The sequence below is a fragment of the Canis lupus genome, chromosome 21 (assembly GCF_048164855.1).
Source record: "Canis lupus baileyi chromosome 21, mCanLup2.hap1, whole genome shotgun sequence".
Classification (NCBI taxonomy): Eukaryota; Metazoa; Chordata; class Mammalia; order Carnivora; family Canidae; genus Canis; species Canis lupus.
The window spans coordinates 26,712,928-26,728,601 of record NC_132858.1 but is presented as its reverse complement, the minus strand read 5'-3'; the positions used below and the strand labels follow the sequence as shown (position 1 = coordinate 26,728,601).

The 15,674-nt window shown below is 35.0% G+C and overlaps 1 long non-coding RNA gene across 1 annotated transcript in view; it reads left to right on the top strand.

The window, feature by feature from the left end:
• The window catches only part of LOC140613492 (uncharacterized), a 31,463-nt gene extending 20,970 nt beyond the window's left edge, over positions 1–10,493 (top strand). Inside the window, exons 2-3 of the long non-coding RNA XR_012014497.1 lie at positions 4,045–4,122; positions 10,314–10,493. This is a non-coding gene — a long non-coding RNA (uncharacterized lncRNA). The remainder of the gene's footprint in view (positions 1–4,044; positions 4,123–10,313) is intronic.
• The last annotated feature ends 5,181 nt before the right edge of the window (positions 10,494–15,674 follow it).

Sequence of the window (15,674 nt, the reverse complement as noted above, 5' to 3'; positions counted from 1 at the left end):
CTTTCACTGATACTTGCTCTTACATTTATTATTTTCTTCCTACTGCTTAGTTTGAATTTCAGGTACTCACTTTTTCTGGTTTCCTAAGGGAGAAGCTTATATCATTAATTTTAGTCCTTGTTTTTTCTGTTTTAATATAAAGGCTGCTATAAATTTCTCTGTAAACACTGCTTTAGCTCAATACCACAAATTTAATTGGGTGTGTTTTTATTTTCATTTAGTTCAAAATAGTTTCTAGTTTTCTTTGTGATTGTTTTTCTCTGACATATGGCTTTTTTTTAATGCTGTTCAATTTAAAAATATTTCAATTTTGTCAGTCCGCTTTCTGCTATTGATTGATAGTTTGATTCCATTGTGGCCAGATAACATAATCTCTATGATTTCATTCCTTTTAAAATTGTTGTCTTACTTTTATGGCCCAGGATATGGTCTATTTTGGTGAATGTTTCACGTGCACTAGAGAAAGGTGGGCCTTCTGTAACGGATGACTAAAGTGTTCTGCAAACATTAATTATGTTGCTTGTTTGTGTTGTTCAAATGTACTTTATGTTTTTATTACTGAGAGAGGAATGATGAGATCTCATACTGTAATTGTGGATTTTTGATTTCTCTTTTCATATATTTTTAATTTTTCATATAGTTTGAAGCACAGTTCCTCAGCTTATAAACATTTATAATTGCTATGTGCTCTTGATGAACTGGCTCTTTTACTAACATGAAGTATTCCTTTTTTCCCCCCTAGTAATATTTATCATTCCAAAGTCTAACTTTGTTATTAATACAGTCCCTCAATATTTATTTTGATTAGTGTTTTCATTGTATATTCTTATTATTTATATATAATCTATTTTATCTTTGTGTTTAAAGTCAGGTTTTGTAGCCAGCATAAAAAAGCAATAAATTGTTAATATAAGAGACACACATCCTCATTAAAATCCAGAAAATTCAGATATATGATGATTAAAATAAAATCTACTTAAAATCATGGGATGGTAAATTAATAAATGATTGTTTCTTCCATTTCCTTCCAGATTTTATATGTGTCTGCCCCCTAAATTTGTCCTCCTATGTTTTTGAAACTCCTAAATCACTTGGCCTTCTATTTTGTTCCTCTAAACAAGAATCCTAAGAATCATCTTTAATCTTCTCACTCCCTCACTTTTTCTTTCCCATTGGATATCCTCTCAAATTGCATGAGTTCTCTTTTCAATATTCGAAATATCTGAAATTTGAGCATTCTTCAGCACATCCACTTTAGTTCAAATGATCATTTCATTTTCAGTTGTCTGAACCATCATGATATCCTTCTAACTGGTGTTGACACTTTTCATTCCTCTTACCCCAGGCAGATAAAGTTTACAGAATGATGGTAAATGGATCTGGAGAGGCAGCACAGATAACTACAATATATGTTATTACAGTCCTAATCAATATATAATACATTTGACTTTTATTCCACCCTCAAAGGAAATAAGATGCTGATTTTTGTGAGATCAACCTTGAATTTGAGTCAGAAATAGGAAGGAAACTTCATAAAATCCCAGGTTCTATGGTAGGTTCTTTGGTGCATAGTTTAGTGTATTACTAGCTGCACAACTTAGACTCCATTTGTCTTATCTTTTGACTTCTCCACAGTCTTTGGAGGAAGGCATTAATGGTCTTATTCTTATATCAGGTAGCTAAGGTTTGGAAGGGTTAAACAAGGAAGTGATAGAGTTACTATCGGAACTATATTAAAAACAATCATGCATGGTCTCCATTATACCATCTTGCCTTACTCGAGGCAGGAAATCTTTGTAATCTTTCCAATTTGAAATAATGAGGAGGCTAATTGTTGGCTATGGGAATGGCAGCTTCTGTAATTAGAGAATCGAGTTGAAGGAAGAATCTATACAACTTGATGAAAAGATAAACAACACATAATGACTTTAGAGAAGGCAAGATAGATGGTAGAGTCTGAGGCCCTGGGAGAATTGTGTCTAGTTTATTGTAGAGACACCTGGGATTACACATCATTATTCTATGTTTCTTTAGTTGGGTTATTGATTTGAGGAGCCTGGGCAACTCCTGTCCCAGTTGTAATTCAGCTGCTGTGGTTTTATACTGAAACACCTACCGTATCCCCCCTAATTCAATGAAAGATAACTACATTGATATATTTGCCAGATTTTTGTTGCCGTTGTTTTTGTTGTTTTCATTTTTCTTCTCAGACTCCAGCTGTCCCTAGGTCCATCTGTTTTTATTGCATTTACCATATATTGTTCAGCATGAGGCTTACTGGAAGCACATTCATGTAAATCTGCAGGTGCAAAGTTGATGCATTCGGCACCTGCAAACATTTGGAAAATTCACCAAGAGGCACTTTCAGCCGTTAGGGGATGGGGAAAAAAAACAATTAGTGGATAACATAAACCCTTAATATTGTTATTCTTATTATTTTTTCAAAACCAAATGTCTTCCAGTATGTCTCCTAGAGGACTAAATCTAAGCCAAGTTTGAATTAAAAATAAAATAATAACTCGTTTTGGGTTCTCCAAACACATTAAAGCACTGGAAATTCTCTTAGCTGCCTGCAAAAGAAAACCATTCTTTTTAATGGTCATATAATTAAAATTGGAAAAATACATTTTTACAGAGCTCTTTGTAAGTAAAAATTACCTGTGGGGAAACAATATGAGGTATTTCCATTTGAAATGTTTTTCTCAAATAAAGTTCATTCTCTCTTTCAATGCCCTCATCAACCAGCACCAATAAGCATTTGTCCCAACCACTTATTAAAAGATGAGAACCCTCCATGCAGGAAAAAAGAAAGTAAAAATTCAAATTTCTCATCTCTTTCACTTTTAATTAAATACCAATCATTTTAGTGTGTGTATTCATCCTTCCATATGTAGTGTTGTGGATGACTTTTAAGAGTGAACATAAATTAAGAAATGCATAGCTACAACTCCTTCAGCAATCAAGAAACTAAATCAGCATTGTTTTCACTTATTTTGTTTGTGGTATCATACACGTTGAGTCAAAAATGTGGGTGAACATCAAGCAGTTTGATTGATGTGTCCTTCCAGGAAGTTCTTTGGACTTGACACTTGGCCTCTTATGGCTGAACTATAGTGGTGTTAAGAGAATAATGAAAATCTATCAAAATGTACCTTATAATTTGAGTTGCAATCACAATAGAAAGCAATATAGATCTACTCTTTCTGCATCATCCTTTCTTTATAATAAGATTTTCAATACCAAGCCACAAAAACATAATTTGAAAACTTCTTGGACTTTATTACAATGAAAATGGGATGGTAAAGAAAAGAGGTGCTTTACTTACCATGCCATGACCAGGTACTTTTCCTTATATGATTTTATTAAATCCTACATAGTCTCCAGAAGTTGAAATCATTGTATTTTCTATAACAGAGCCTCATAATATAATTTACTTAGTATGTTGTTGTATATTCCAAGTGACTTCCATGCATTATTTATTAAATATGATTAATTATTCTAGAAGTGAGATACCATTATAATCTCCATTTTATAGATGAGAACACAGAGGCACAGAGGAGTTACACAACTTACTCAAAGTCACAAACCTAGTGAGTGGTAGAAATGGAATTTGAAGTCAGGGAATCTTGATCAGCATTCCCATACCTAGATGCAAAATGATAGCACCGAAGTCACTCATGCATTTGTCAATCAAAAATATAGAAAATGCAATGGATTGAATGAAAAAAATCCAAGATAATATGACTTAGTGGTTCTATTCCGAGCCATACCAGGGAATGACAGTATTGTTGATACAGATGGTCAGGGGCTATAGCATTGCCTAATCCTGAAAGAGCTGTGACACCAAAATATTTCAGAATAATTTCCCATGTCTAGGTCTTTAATATAATCTAAATCTAGCATGTAATCAAGATGTAATCCAAAATATAACCTAGCAGAAAGGGTCTGTATTGAGAATTCAAGTGTACCAATGATAGCAATTCCTCAACTGTAAAACTATTCACTGGTCTCTTCTTTTTTTTTTTTTTTTTGTGCTAAACTTAGAGGCAGTTTAGATCAAAAAGAGTAGAGGGACTCAAAGAAAAAATGCAGTAATCTGCAGAAGATAAATAGCTGGGCATGGTAAGTAGGAATATTTATTTTTATCCTTTTACTTCCAGTGAGATCAAAGTCTTATCTGTGGATTTAACTTAGTTTATTTTGTATTTATTTATTTATTTATTTATTTATTTATTTATTTATTTAGGGGGGGTGTTTTGTTTTGTTTAGATTTTATTTATTTGACAGAGAGAGAGCACACAAGCAGGCAGAAAGAGGAAGAGGGGGAAGCAGGCTCTCCACTAAGCAGAGAGTCCGATACAGGGCTTGATCCTAGGACCTCAGGATCATGACCTGAGCCAAAGGAAGATGCTTAACCAACTGAGCCACTCAGGTGCCCCTGAATGTTTTTTAATACATTATAGATGCTTGGGTCTCACCCACAGAGATTTTCATTAATTGACCTAGGTTAGGATTTGGGCATTCATATCTCCTTATTTAACTTCTCAAGTGATTCTCATGTTAGCTTTTGTATTTGAGTTCTTTCCAGTTTTTGAATGGATGCTTGTATTGCGATGTATTTCCCCCTTAGGACTGCTTTTGCTGCATCCCAAAGATTTTGAACGGTTGTATCTTCATTCTCATTAGTCTCCATGAATCTTTTTAATTCTTCCTTAATTTCCTGGTTGACCCTTTCATCTTTTAGCAGGATGGTCCTTAACCTCCACGTGTTTGAGGTCCTTCCAAACTTCTTGTTGTGATTGAGTTCTAATTTCAAGGCATTATGGTCTGAGAATATGCAGGGGACAATCCCAATCTTTTGGTATCGGTTCAGACCCGATTTGTGACCCAATATGTGATCTATTCTGGAAAAGTTCCATGTGCACTTGAGAAGAATGTGTATTCAGTTGCGTTTGGACATAAAGTTCTCTAGATATCTGTGAAATCCATCTGGTCCAGTGTATCATTTAAAGCTCTCGTTTCTTTGGAGATGTTTTGCTTAGAAGACCTATCGAGTATAGAAAGAGCTAGATTGAAGTCACCAAGTATAAGTGTATTATTATCTAAGTATTTCTTCACTTTGGTTAATAATTGATTTATATATTTGGCAGCTCCCACATTCGGGGCATATATATTGAGGATTGTTAAGTCTTCTTGTTGGATAGATCCTTTAAGTATGATATAGTGTCACTCTTCATCTCTCACTACAGTCTTTGGGGTAAATTTTAGTTTATCTGATATAAGGATGGCTACCCCTGCTTTCTTTTGAGGACCATTCGAATGGTAAATGGTTCTCCAACCTTTTATTTTCAGGCTGTAGGTGTCCTTCTGTCTAAAATGAGTCTCTTGTAGACAGCAAATAGATGGGTCCTGCTTTTTTATCCAGTCTGAAACCCTGCGCCTTTTGATGGGGTCATTAAGCCCGTTCACATTCAGAGTTACTATTGAGAGATATGAGTTTAGTGTCATCATGATATCTATTCAGTCCTTGTTTTTGTGGACTGTTCCACTGAACTTCTTCTTAAAGGGGAATTTTAAGAGCCCCCCTTAAAATTTCTTGCAGAGCTGGTTTGGAGGTCACATATTCTTTCAGTTGCTGCCTGTCTTGGAAGCTCTTTATCTCTCCTTCCATTCTGAATGAGAGCCTTGCTGGATAAAGTATTCTTGGTTGCATGTTCTTCTCATTTAGGACCCTGAATATATCCTGCCAGCCCTTTCTGGCCTGCCAGGTCTCTGTGGAGAGGTCTGCTGTTACCCTAATACTCCTCCCCATAAAAGTCAGGGATTTCTTGTCTCTTGCTGCTTTAAGGATCTCCTTATCTTTGGAATTTGCAAGCTTCACTATTAAATGTGGAGGTGTTGAACGGTTTTTATTGATTTTTAAAGGTCAAAGATAAAAAAGGTGTTTGACATCATTAGCCATTAGAAATGCAAATTAGGGAACCCTGGGTGGCTCAGTGGTTTATGGCTTGCCTTTGGCCCAGGGCATGATCCTGGAAACCTGGGATCGAATCCCACGTCGGGCTCCCGGTGCATGGAGCCTGCTTCTCCCTCTCCCTCTGCCTACGTCTCTGCCTCTCTCTCTCTCTGTGTGTGACTATCATAAATAAATAAAAATTAAAAAAAACGAAATGCAAATTAGTATCAGAGTAAGATACCATTACACCTCCACTAATATGGCTAAAATTATGAAGACTGACTGTACCACTCATTGTCAAGGACATGGAAAAATTGGAACTCTTAGATTCCAGAATTGGAAATTCAACTCTCCAGTTGCAGATTTCAACTGCAGAGCTGTTGAAAAAAAGTGTCAGTTTCTTAAAAAGGTCAAACAAAAAAGGCCATATTGCTAGAGGTTCTATCCAAATTTGCCCCAGTGGTATTAAGTTTTAAAATTCAATGGCCTGGGGGCACCTGGGTGGCTCAGTCTGTTAAGCATCTGCCTTTGGCTCAGGTTATAATCCCAGAGTCCTGGGATGGAGCCCTGTGTCAGGCTCTCTGCTCAGCTGTAAGTCTGCTTCTCCTTCTCTCCCTGCTCATGTTCTCCATTGCTCTCTCTCTCTCTCTCCCTCTAATAAATCAATAAAATCTTTAAAAAAAATTCAAACGTTTTGTTCTGTTTGTGTTATTCTTGTGGTACTCCTGAAACCCGATTTGCTTTACAAATTAAACTTCTCTCTCTCTTTTTAAATTTCTTAAAATGATCTGTAGAGAATTTCTTAAAATAATTTCTTAAAAGAAATGGCATCCATTTCTTATCTCACACATCTCACTCTTCCCTGCCTATAAAACACATATTTATCCTTTAAAAGTCAATTTAAATATTTCCTCCTCTGTGAAGCCCTCTCTGATCTATTCTCCATGGTATTAGTTTGCTAGGACTGTTATAACAAATTGCCACACACCTGGTGGCTTAAAGGAACAGAAATTTACTCTCTCACAGTTCTGGAAACTAGAAGTCTGAAATCAAAATGCTGCAGGGGCATACTCTCTCCAGTGACCTTAAAGAATACCCCCTTCTTTGTCTCTTCCAGTGTTTGGTGGTCTGAGGCATTCCTTAGCCTGGGAAAGCATAATTGTAATCTATGCCTCTGTCTTCCCATGGCTGCATTCTCCCTATGTGTCTGTGTCTCTGCATCTGATTTTCCTCTTATTATAAGGATGCCAATTATGGCTGAATTTAGAGTTACTTTAACACAGTCTGACTTTACCTTAACTAATTAAATCAGCAAAGACCCTATTTCTAAATAAGCTCACATTTTGAGGTTCTGGGGAGACATGAATTTTGAAGACATGCTGTTTAACCCAGGGGAGTCCACCTCCAGCCACCAAAAAGGCACATCCACCCCACATCCCACAAAATGCATTCACCAAATCCCAGTATCCCAAAATTCTTAATCTATTTGAATATTAACTCTAAATCCAAAAATCTCATATACATATCAAATCAAAAATTTCCAAAGTTTTATTATTATCTAAATAATGTAAATCATCTAAGGGTGAGATTCTGGGTATGATCAATCCTGGGACGAAATTTGTCACCATCTCAGAACCTGTAAAAGAAAAGATCTGATTCCAAAGTACAATAGTAGAAGAGGCATTGGGATAGACATTTGTATTCTGAATGGAAGAAAGCAAAAAAAAAAAAAAAAAAAAAAACCAAACAAAAAACGAGGGGGCCACTGATCTACAATAAATTAGGAATCCAACAAGGTACATTCCATTAAGTTTCAAGCCCTGAGAATAATTTTCTATGGTCCAGTCCACCTCTGGGTTGATGGAGGCTCTGTCTTCTTGGTGCAATGAGGTCTCATCAGCTCGTCCTCTCTGCCTACACAACTCCCATTATCCCATACCGCTGGGCCAGCCTACCTAGCCTCTGGCTCTTCCTTCAAAGTCATTTTCTTTTTTCATGAAGCTGGTACATGCTACGACCCTGAGAAATTTTATCAACTTCTTTCTTACTTATCGAATCCCGGAATCCAACAGCTTTCCCTCATTTTATCCTGTCTCTGACCCCTTCAGTTCAAACTGGCAGTGTTCTTGTTGATATCACATTCTCAAAAATCTGTCAGACTTCCATGTAGATAAACAGAATCTGTACCAGTACAGAAGAAAGTTCTCTATAGATCTTACCCTTATATAACCCATCTCTATTCCTGGCTTCTCCTGAGATGGGCAATTAGATCCATGTCTTCCACATATCATCTCTTTAGCAGAAGTTTTTAAGCTGCAACACTGGGCAGATAGATCCAGACCACTCTATATGAATAGGCTGAAAATTTCCCAAATTACCCAATACTGCCTCATTTTTGCTTAAAAGTTCCCTCCTCAATTCATCTCTTTGCTCTTGCATTGTGCTATAAACTCAATAAGCAACCAGGCCACACCTTCCAGAACTTAGTGTGAATCTCCTTAGCTACATACCCAGTTCATAGCTTACAAGTTGCACCTTCCACACAACCCTGCAACTCAATTCTTCTTTTTTTTTTAATAAATTATTTTTTTTATTGGTGTTCAATTTACCTACATATAGTATAACACCCAGTGCTCATCCCATCAAGTGTCCCCTTCAGTGCCCGTCACCCACTCACCCCCACCCCCTGCCCTCCTCCCCTTCCACCACCCCTAGTTCGTTTCCCAGAGTTAGGAGTCTTTATGTTCTGTCTCCCTTTCTGATATTTCCCACACATTTCTTCTCCCTTTCCTTATATTCCCTTTCACTATTATTTATATTCCCCAAATGAATGAGAACATACACTGTTTGTCCTTCTCTGACTGACTTACTTCACTCAGCATAATACCCTCCAGTTCAGTTTTCTACCACTTTATAGCAAGGATCCCTGGCCATTCAATGTCCCGTAACAAATTTCTTCTTTCCTTCTGAACCCTCCCTTAGTTCTCATATTTATGTCAACACATGGTCAATGATGATGTATATAATTCTTTAAGACAAGAGAAGATTTCTCTACCTTACTCTACTTCCTTCTGAGCCTTCACCAGAATTTCCTTAACACATTTCTACAAACTTTTTCCTCATGGCAAACTATGATTTGTCAATCATGCACCTCAAAATTCTTCCAGCCTTTCTACTCATTACCCATTCCAAAGCTACTTCTACATTTTTAGGTATTTGTCATAGAGCCACCCAACTTCTGATACCAAAATCTACAGAAGTTTCTAAAGACCACTATAAAAATGACCATAAACTAGGAGACTTAACACAACAGAAATTTATTCTCTCACACTTCTGAAAGCTAGAAGTATGGAATCAAGGTGTAAACAAGGCCATGCTTCCTCTGAAGGCCCTGGAGACGAATCTTTCCTTGTCTCTTCCAGTTTCCAGTGTCCCCAGTCATTCCTCAACTTGGGACCGGGAAACTCCAATTTATACCTTCTTCTGCAAAGGATATCTTCTGTCTCTGTGTCTCCGTATCCAAATTTTCCTCTTTATATAAGGATACCAGTCATACTGGATTTACGACTCATCTTAATCTAGTATGACCTCATTTTAACTTAACTGATTACATTCACAAAGGCTATTTTCAATATGGTTACATACTGAGGTCCAAATGGGCATTATTTCAGTTGGGGGAGGGGGTGTATTATGCACCCAATACAAACACAAAGCAAAATCAGCTCCTTTCATTTGACTGTTCCCATAATAGCCTATGTCAAAATCTAGTGTAGAATACATCATATCTTGTGGCAATTGTTTATTTAAATATATGTCTACTCTATGAAACAATAAAACCATGAATAACAGATTTTACTTTTAATTTCTTACCTCATTGAATCCCCATTGTTTAGAATAATTTCTAATACATGATCAATGAATGATTATTTAATGATCTCCAAATGAGTGAATGCTACATAAACCCTGGAGTTTAAGTTTAATTGAACAAAATGGATTACAGTCATCAATAAGGTTATAATGAATATATTTTAGTATCAAAGCCCCTATTAATTATGCACAAAAATGGGCTACGAGATTGCCACGAAAAAGTAAACTCGAATGTTACATCCAAAGTAAATGAAATTACAATTAAAAATAGATGGATCTTGTTGCAATTAAAATCATTTCCTTATGTCAAGTATTTTTCTGTGAAAATAGAAGACCTCTTTAAAAACACATTAAAGGCAAAAAATCTTTTTTAAAGAGAGCAGAATTGTAATATTACCAATTTCTCAAACTATTTATACTTTTGTAAAATGGGTCCCCAATTTTATAATTTGCAAAGTTTTATTTATTTTTTTAATTTTCTTATTTTCAGGCAGCTCTGGTGGCCCAGCGGTTTAGCGCCGCCTTCAGCCCAGGGCATGATCCTGGAGACCCGGGATCGAGTCCCACATCAGGCTCCCTGCATGGAGCCTGCTTCTCCCTCTGCCTGTGTCTCTGCCTCTCTCTCTCTCTCTGTGTCTCATGAATAAATAAATAAAATCTTTAAAAAATGTTTCTTATTCTCTCTTGAATGATATTTCACAAGAAAGTTTTCTTCATGTCATTGTGTTCAGTTGTGTCCTTGCCCAATAGTTGACTTATTCTAATAATGAAAAAAACCTAAAGCAATAAAAAATGCAAAAAAAAAAATTCTTAGTAAAGAACTTCCAGAAAACCTCTTAAACTAATCACTTTTTCAGTGAAAAATGAGGGGTAAAAATGAGTAAAACAGTTCTTTTACTTAGCAGTTTATCTCATTGATTCCTCTAAGAATTGTGAGTTAATAGAATTTTCAAAATATTTTCAAATTTTTCAAAAGCTAATGGAAATTGTATATTTGTAATTCTATACAAGTAAATGTATCTTATTGAGTAAGAGTGTGGGATTCTGTTCTCAGACTGCATGTGTTTAAGCTTATTTCCTATACTTACTAGACTTGGAATCTTAGAGTATACATTTTGAAGCTTCAAATTCTTCATCTGTAAAATCTGTAATATTATCAGCACTCAGTTCATTTGGCTGATGGAATAGACTCAATGAAATGGTCACTTATTATAGTGCCTGTCCCACAGAAAGTGCTATTTTTCATTTCCTTTTGAAAATAAATACTAAATTTTTGTTTTCATTTTTTCTCTCTTCATGAACAACGGACTTATAAAATGTGCTGACTTGCAATTAATAAGATTCTTATCAGCTGGTATTATCACTTTTGATGGTAGAATTTAATCAATGTGGTAAAGCATCAAAAAATTATCACTCTTATGGTAAAACTTAGAGGATGTAGTGATCTCATTCCAACCAAGTGCTGAGCTTGCCAGATGTGTATGGCTTCCATAAAGATAAAACAAGAAATAAAATTGAATGCTCCTTACTAAACATATTTTAGTAAATTACATTTTTCTGGTAATAATGTGATAAGAAACAATAAAATACAACTTTGGCGATAAAAATTAAGGATGGTAAAACTCGGAATGTCTAACTCTTCAACCTTAGTCACACATGAGATCGTCAACACCTAATTTTCATTCCTTTTTGTGTCATGCTCCACTTCCTGTACAAAGAGTGCCATATGTAGTGGAGGCAATTTGTTGTTGAATAATGAAATAAATTATGGTGGAAAGTATGATGTGTTTTGTGAGGATGGTGGTAGAGGAGTTGGTAAGTATGTTTCCACTTATCATAGAGGATGTTATCTTGTTTGATTAGAACATGTAAAATCCAATTGCTACTTTTCCAGACCAAAATTAATGTAGTTACATACAACGACAACAAAAAATCACAATTATGCCTGAATATCAACATTTACAATGTGATGATTGTTTTTGTGGGCTTATGAATTTTTGTTTTAGCTTATAATCTTATCACTCATCTCAGGAGTATTTATCAGACATGAATAGATTTTTAAGGATCTTTACTCTAATCCATAGCATATACTAGTGGTGAATGTGTTCGTGTCTAAGTGGAAACACGCATGTCTCCTCTTTGGGGGTGGGACGTGTTTTTGTCCTAATTGCCAGAAAAGACCAAAGAAGAAATTTGCACTAATTATTCCAGGAGGACTGTGTTTAATTTCAAACTGTCAGAAGAGTTTTATATAACCTATATTGTAACATAAGAAAATAGATAACTTTAAACGTATTGTTATATTTCCCATTTTCTAAAAAAAAAAAAAAAGGCAGTTTAGACTAAAATACTAGTTCTTTCTTGAGCTGAATTACCACTCAGAAATCTTTTTTAAAGTGTGTTTACATTTGCCAAGAAGATAATTATTATAAGTTAATGTTCCAATACAAGTTCCTAACATGGAATTATAGCAATGCAATTACACTAATGGATTCTTTCATATACCTACTTTACAATTTTGTTGGCTAGTAATAGAAGAGAGATACATAACTGGAATTTTTTTCATGACATTGAATTAGTGCTATTTTTAGAAACACTTGTTTTATTGTCGTGTTGTGTTTTGTTTTTTGGTGACACACGAAAAGTTTCCTTTTCATGGCAATTAAAGCTTTCCTACAAATAAAGCAAGAAGAAATGTTTCAGTAAAACTGGCTGTAGAACTGCATGTTCTTTCAATACAGGAAATAAATCTCTTTTCTATTTCATCTCCAGTTGTTCTCCTCACTTGGATGCAATGGGGAGTCTTCAGGTACACACAGAGTTGCTGAGTTATGTGGCTGAGTTATGTGGCTAGATCTCTTTATTTTACTCCTTTGGAAAAACTTCCTGAAGACTCAGGGGAAGGTAAAAGTAAATTTTATTTAATTTTCCCACAAATCTCACAAATGCTCCCTCTAGTTAACAGCACGTTTACAAGAAAATATGGTGGGTTGTACAGTAATGTAAGTTACAAAAACAAAACAGAGACCAAAGCCAAAGCAATAAAAAAAAGTTAACTTGGTGAATTAATTAATAAGATTTAATTTAGATTTTGGTTTTCTTTTGTATAAAACCATAGGTAATTATAGAATTCTTTTAATATATACTCATAATTTTTTAGTTCCATCTCTCCACTTGGAAGATCAAACTGAGAATGCCCTTGGGAATGAGAAGAGGAGGTTTTTGAAATTTAGAAAGCCAACTTTGCATGACTCCTCTAAATTTCTTGCTTTAAGTTAAGATATTGAAAATGTAAACTTTTGAACAATAGCCTTTGATTTATATATATTTTTTCTCTTTTTAGACTACTTTTTTTTTCATAAAGCTGGATGTCAAAGCGGAGTTTTCAAATACTAATAAATATTTCACTTAGCTATTATTTTATGTGCTGATTTTAAATTGTACTTGGAAAAAAAATTGGTGTCTTTGTCTTTTAATTGACTGGAAAGGTTCAACTCCCCCAGGTTTTAGTTTTCGATGAGCTGTGAAGAGGGCTTTTTAATGAGTTGGTAAGTGACATTGATTACCATTAAATCACATCAAGCAGAGGAAACAATGCCATTAACTTATAGTTTTCTGGATTCCACAATAGCTTGTGCCTAGACAGTCTTAAAGATTAGCAGCCCTCAGTCCACAGAACACCTAATAACTTTTTCTGAAAGGTACAGTAAGGGGAAAAGATTCTGGGCCATAATTTACTGATATACTCAACCTTGGTTACAATCTAGACAATGTTTAGGAAAAATTAGAATGTTGGGATGATAATGATGAGAGTGATGTCATCTCACACTTCATTACCATAACAAATGTTACCAAGCATAGTCTATATTGCAAATTTTCTACATCCCAGGTAGTTTTGGATCTAGTTTGTTGCAACTTTCATAGGTATTCCCTTCCATTCTGCTCACAAAGCCATCTCTTCTACTTAAGCTTATACTACTTGCTTTCAAGACAACATTCTAACAGGACTCTAGGTCTCTGATCTCCCCATTTCACTCTTGCCCATATTGTATATTTAGCTTCCTAAAGCATAGCTTGTGGAGATTGGTTCCTTTCTTGGCTTTATTTCCCATTGCTTGGTTAAAATAATTTAATTTTCTTTGTGGGGTATTCAAGAAATGTTACAATCTGATCCCTTTTTATGCCCATTCAAACTTCTACCATCCAACTTTGTACCTACACTTAAATGAACTTTACCTACTCAGCTTCTTACAGATTTCAATAAACTGAACTTCTCAGCATACGTTATACATAAGATAGTATTTCTTCATCAGTGAGCAGCAAATATTGTACACAGAAGTTGCTGAAATTTTGATCCATTTAAAAAATGCATTTTGATAGAACTAGGAATACTTGCTGTTATGAGAAGACCTGTCAGAGAGACTGTCTGGGGTGGGGGGAGGTCATTCAATGTGGGGTAGAGCAGGATGTGATATGCTAGAAGGCAGAGGTGGGAAATGAAATGCCAAACCAACACCAAGACAAATCTTTGTTTCCTGGGATCAATAAGAACTACTGTGTGAGTGTATAAGAAAGCTTGGTCAAGGCAGGAAATAATTCAACCCAAACATCAATACGATATGGGGGATCACAGATTCAACAGCGCAATCACTGTGGATACCTTTATAGACAATTTGGGACACTGGTATAGTGTGATGGTGATTGTGTTGTGTTTATTATTCTTTTATGTAATGTTTTATGAGGTTTTTGATTATTTTATGTGTGCTACTAGAAGATATCTCGTATTTGAAATTGTGCTACAAATACAAAATATGTAATCCTTTATTCCTGGAAAGTCTTGCTTCTACTGCCCCACCTTCCAATCCCTCCACTGACTTCTCATTCTATGCTTTCCTTTGCTTCTTTAATAAACTTGAGACTTCTTCAGACATGCTTCTTGTCATAATCATGTTTATTTCTACTACTCTCACTATTCTTTATACTTCATGGCACATACTGGGTGCTTGAAAAACATTTGTTTAATAAATGGTTGAATTATTTTTTACATAAGTGGTTGAATTAAGTACGAAGAAATGGACATTCTTTTTGAAAAAGGAAAATAAATGTATAATATATATTTTTAAAAAGACTAATCTCAAACTATCCTAAATATAAATATAACCCTAGTTTCTTTATCCAGCATCAGTTAGAGATTTTAAATGATGTATTTAATTATTTCAGGGCCTCTTGGCCTACTAGGTTGTAATGTTAGTTCTGCAGAAGATGCAGGCATTCCTTTCAATTTTACAAACGCACTGTATTGTATCCCTTTTATATGCATCATAATTGGGTAAGATAAATAATTTCCACATTTTAAAGCATGTTTTTGATTTTTAATTGATGATACATTTTTGAAAACTCTTTGATGTCTTTAGTATTTAGTATAATTATAGATTTCATATTTCTTCTTTCATTTTATTAGTGGAATTGTTTAATCTCCTTTAACACCCTTTCCTCAGATACTTTCTTGCACAAGTGTTTTCTATGATTTTGATTTCACCTATCCTTAATGATAATTCATTGTGGTTTTCCCCTCTACCATATGCTTTTGAACATACTTAGTGTTTTTTACAATTTTTTTTTTTTGTCCTTGAGATTTATGCTTTATCTTAAAGGAGGGATTATTTAGTCAGTATGTATAAAATAAGCACTGGACATTTCACACAACTAAAGCACAACAAAAGAATTCAGTCACAATGCAAGAAATGCCTTCTCCTTAAAGAGAGTGGTAAGATGAATTCAGAGATCACATCTTCCTATGGTTTTGAAAAGGAGAGTAACACTGTTGTCCTAGCCTCTTCCTCACTTCAAG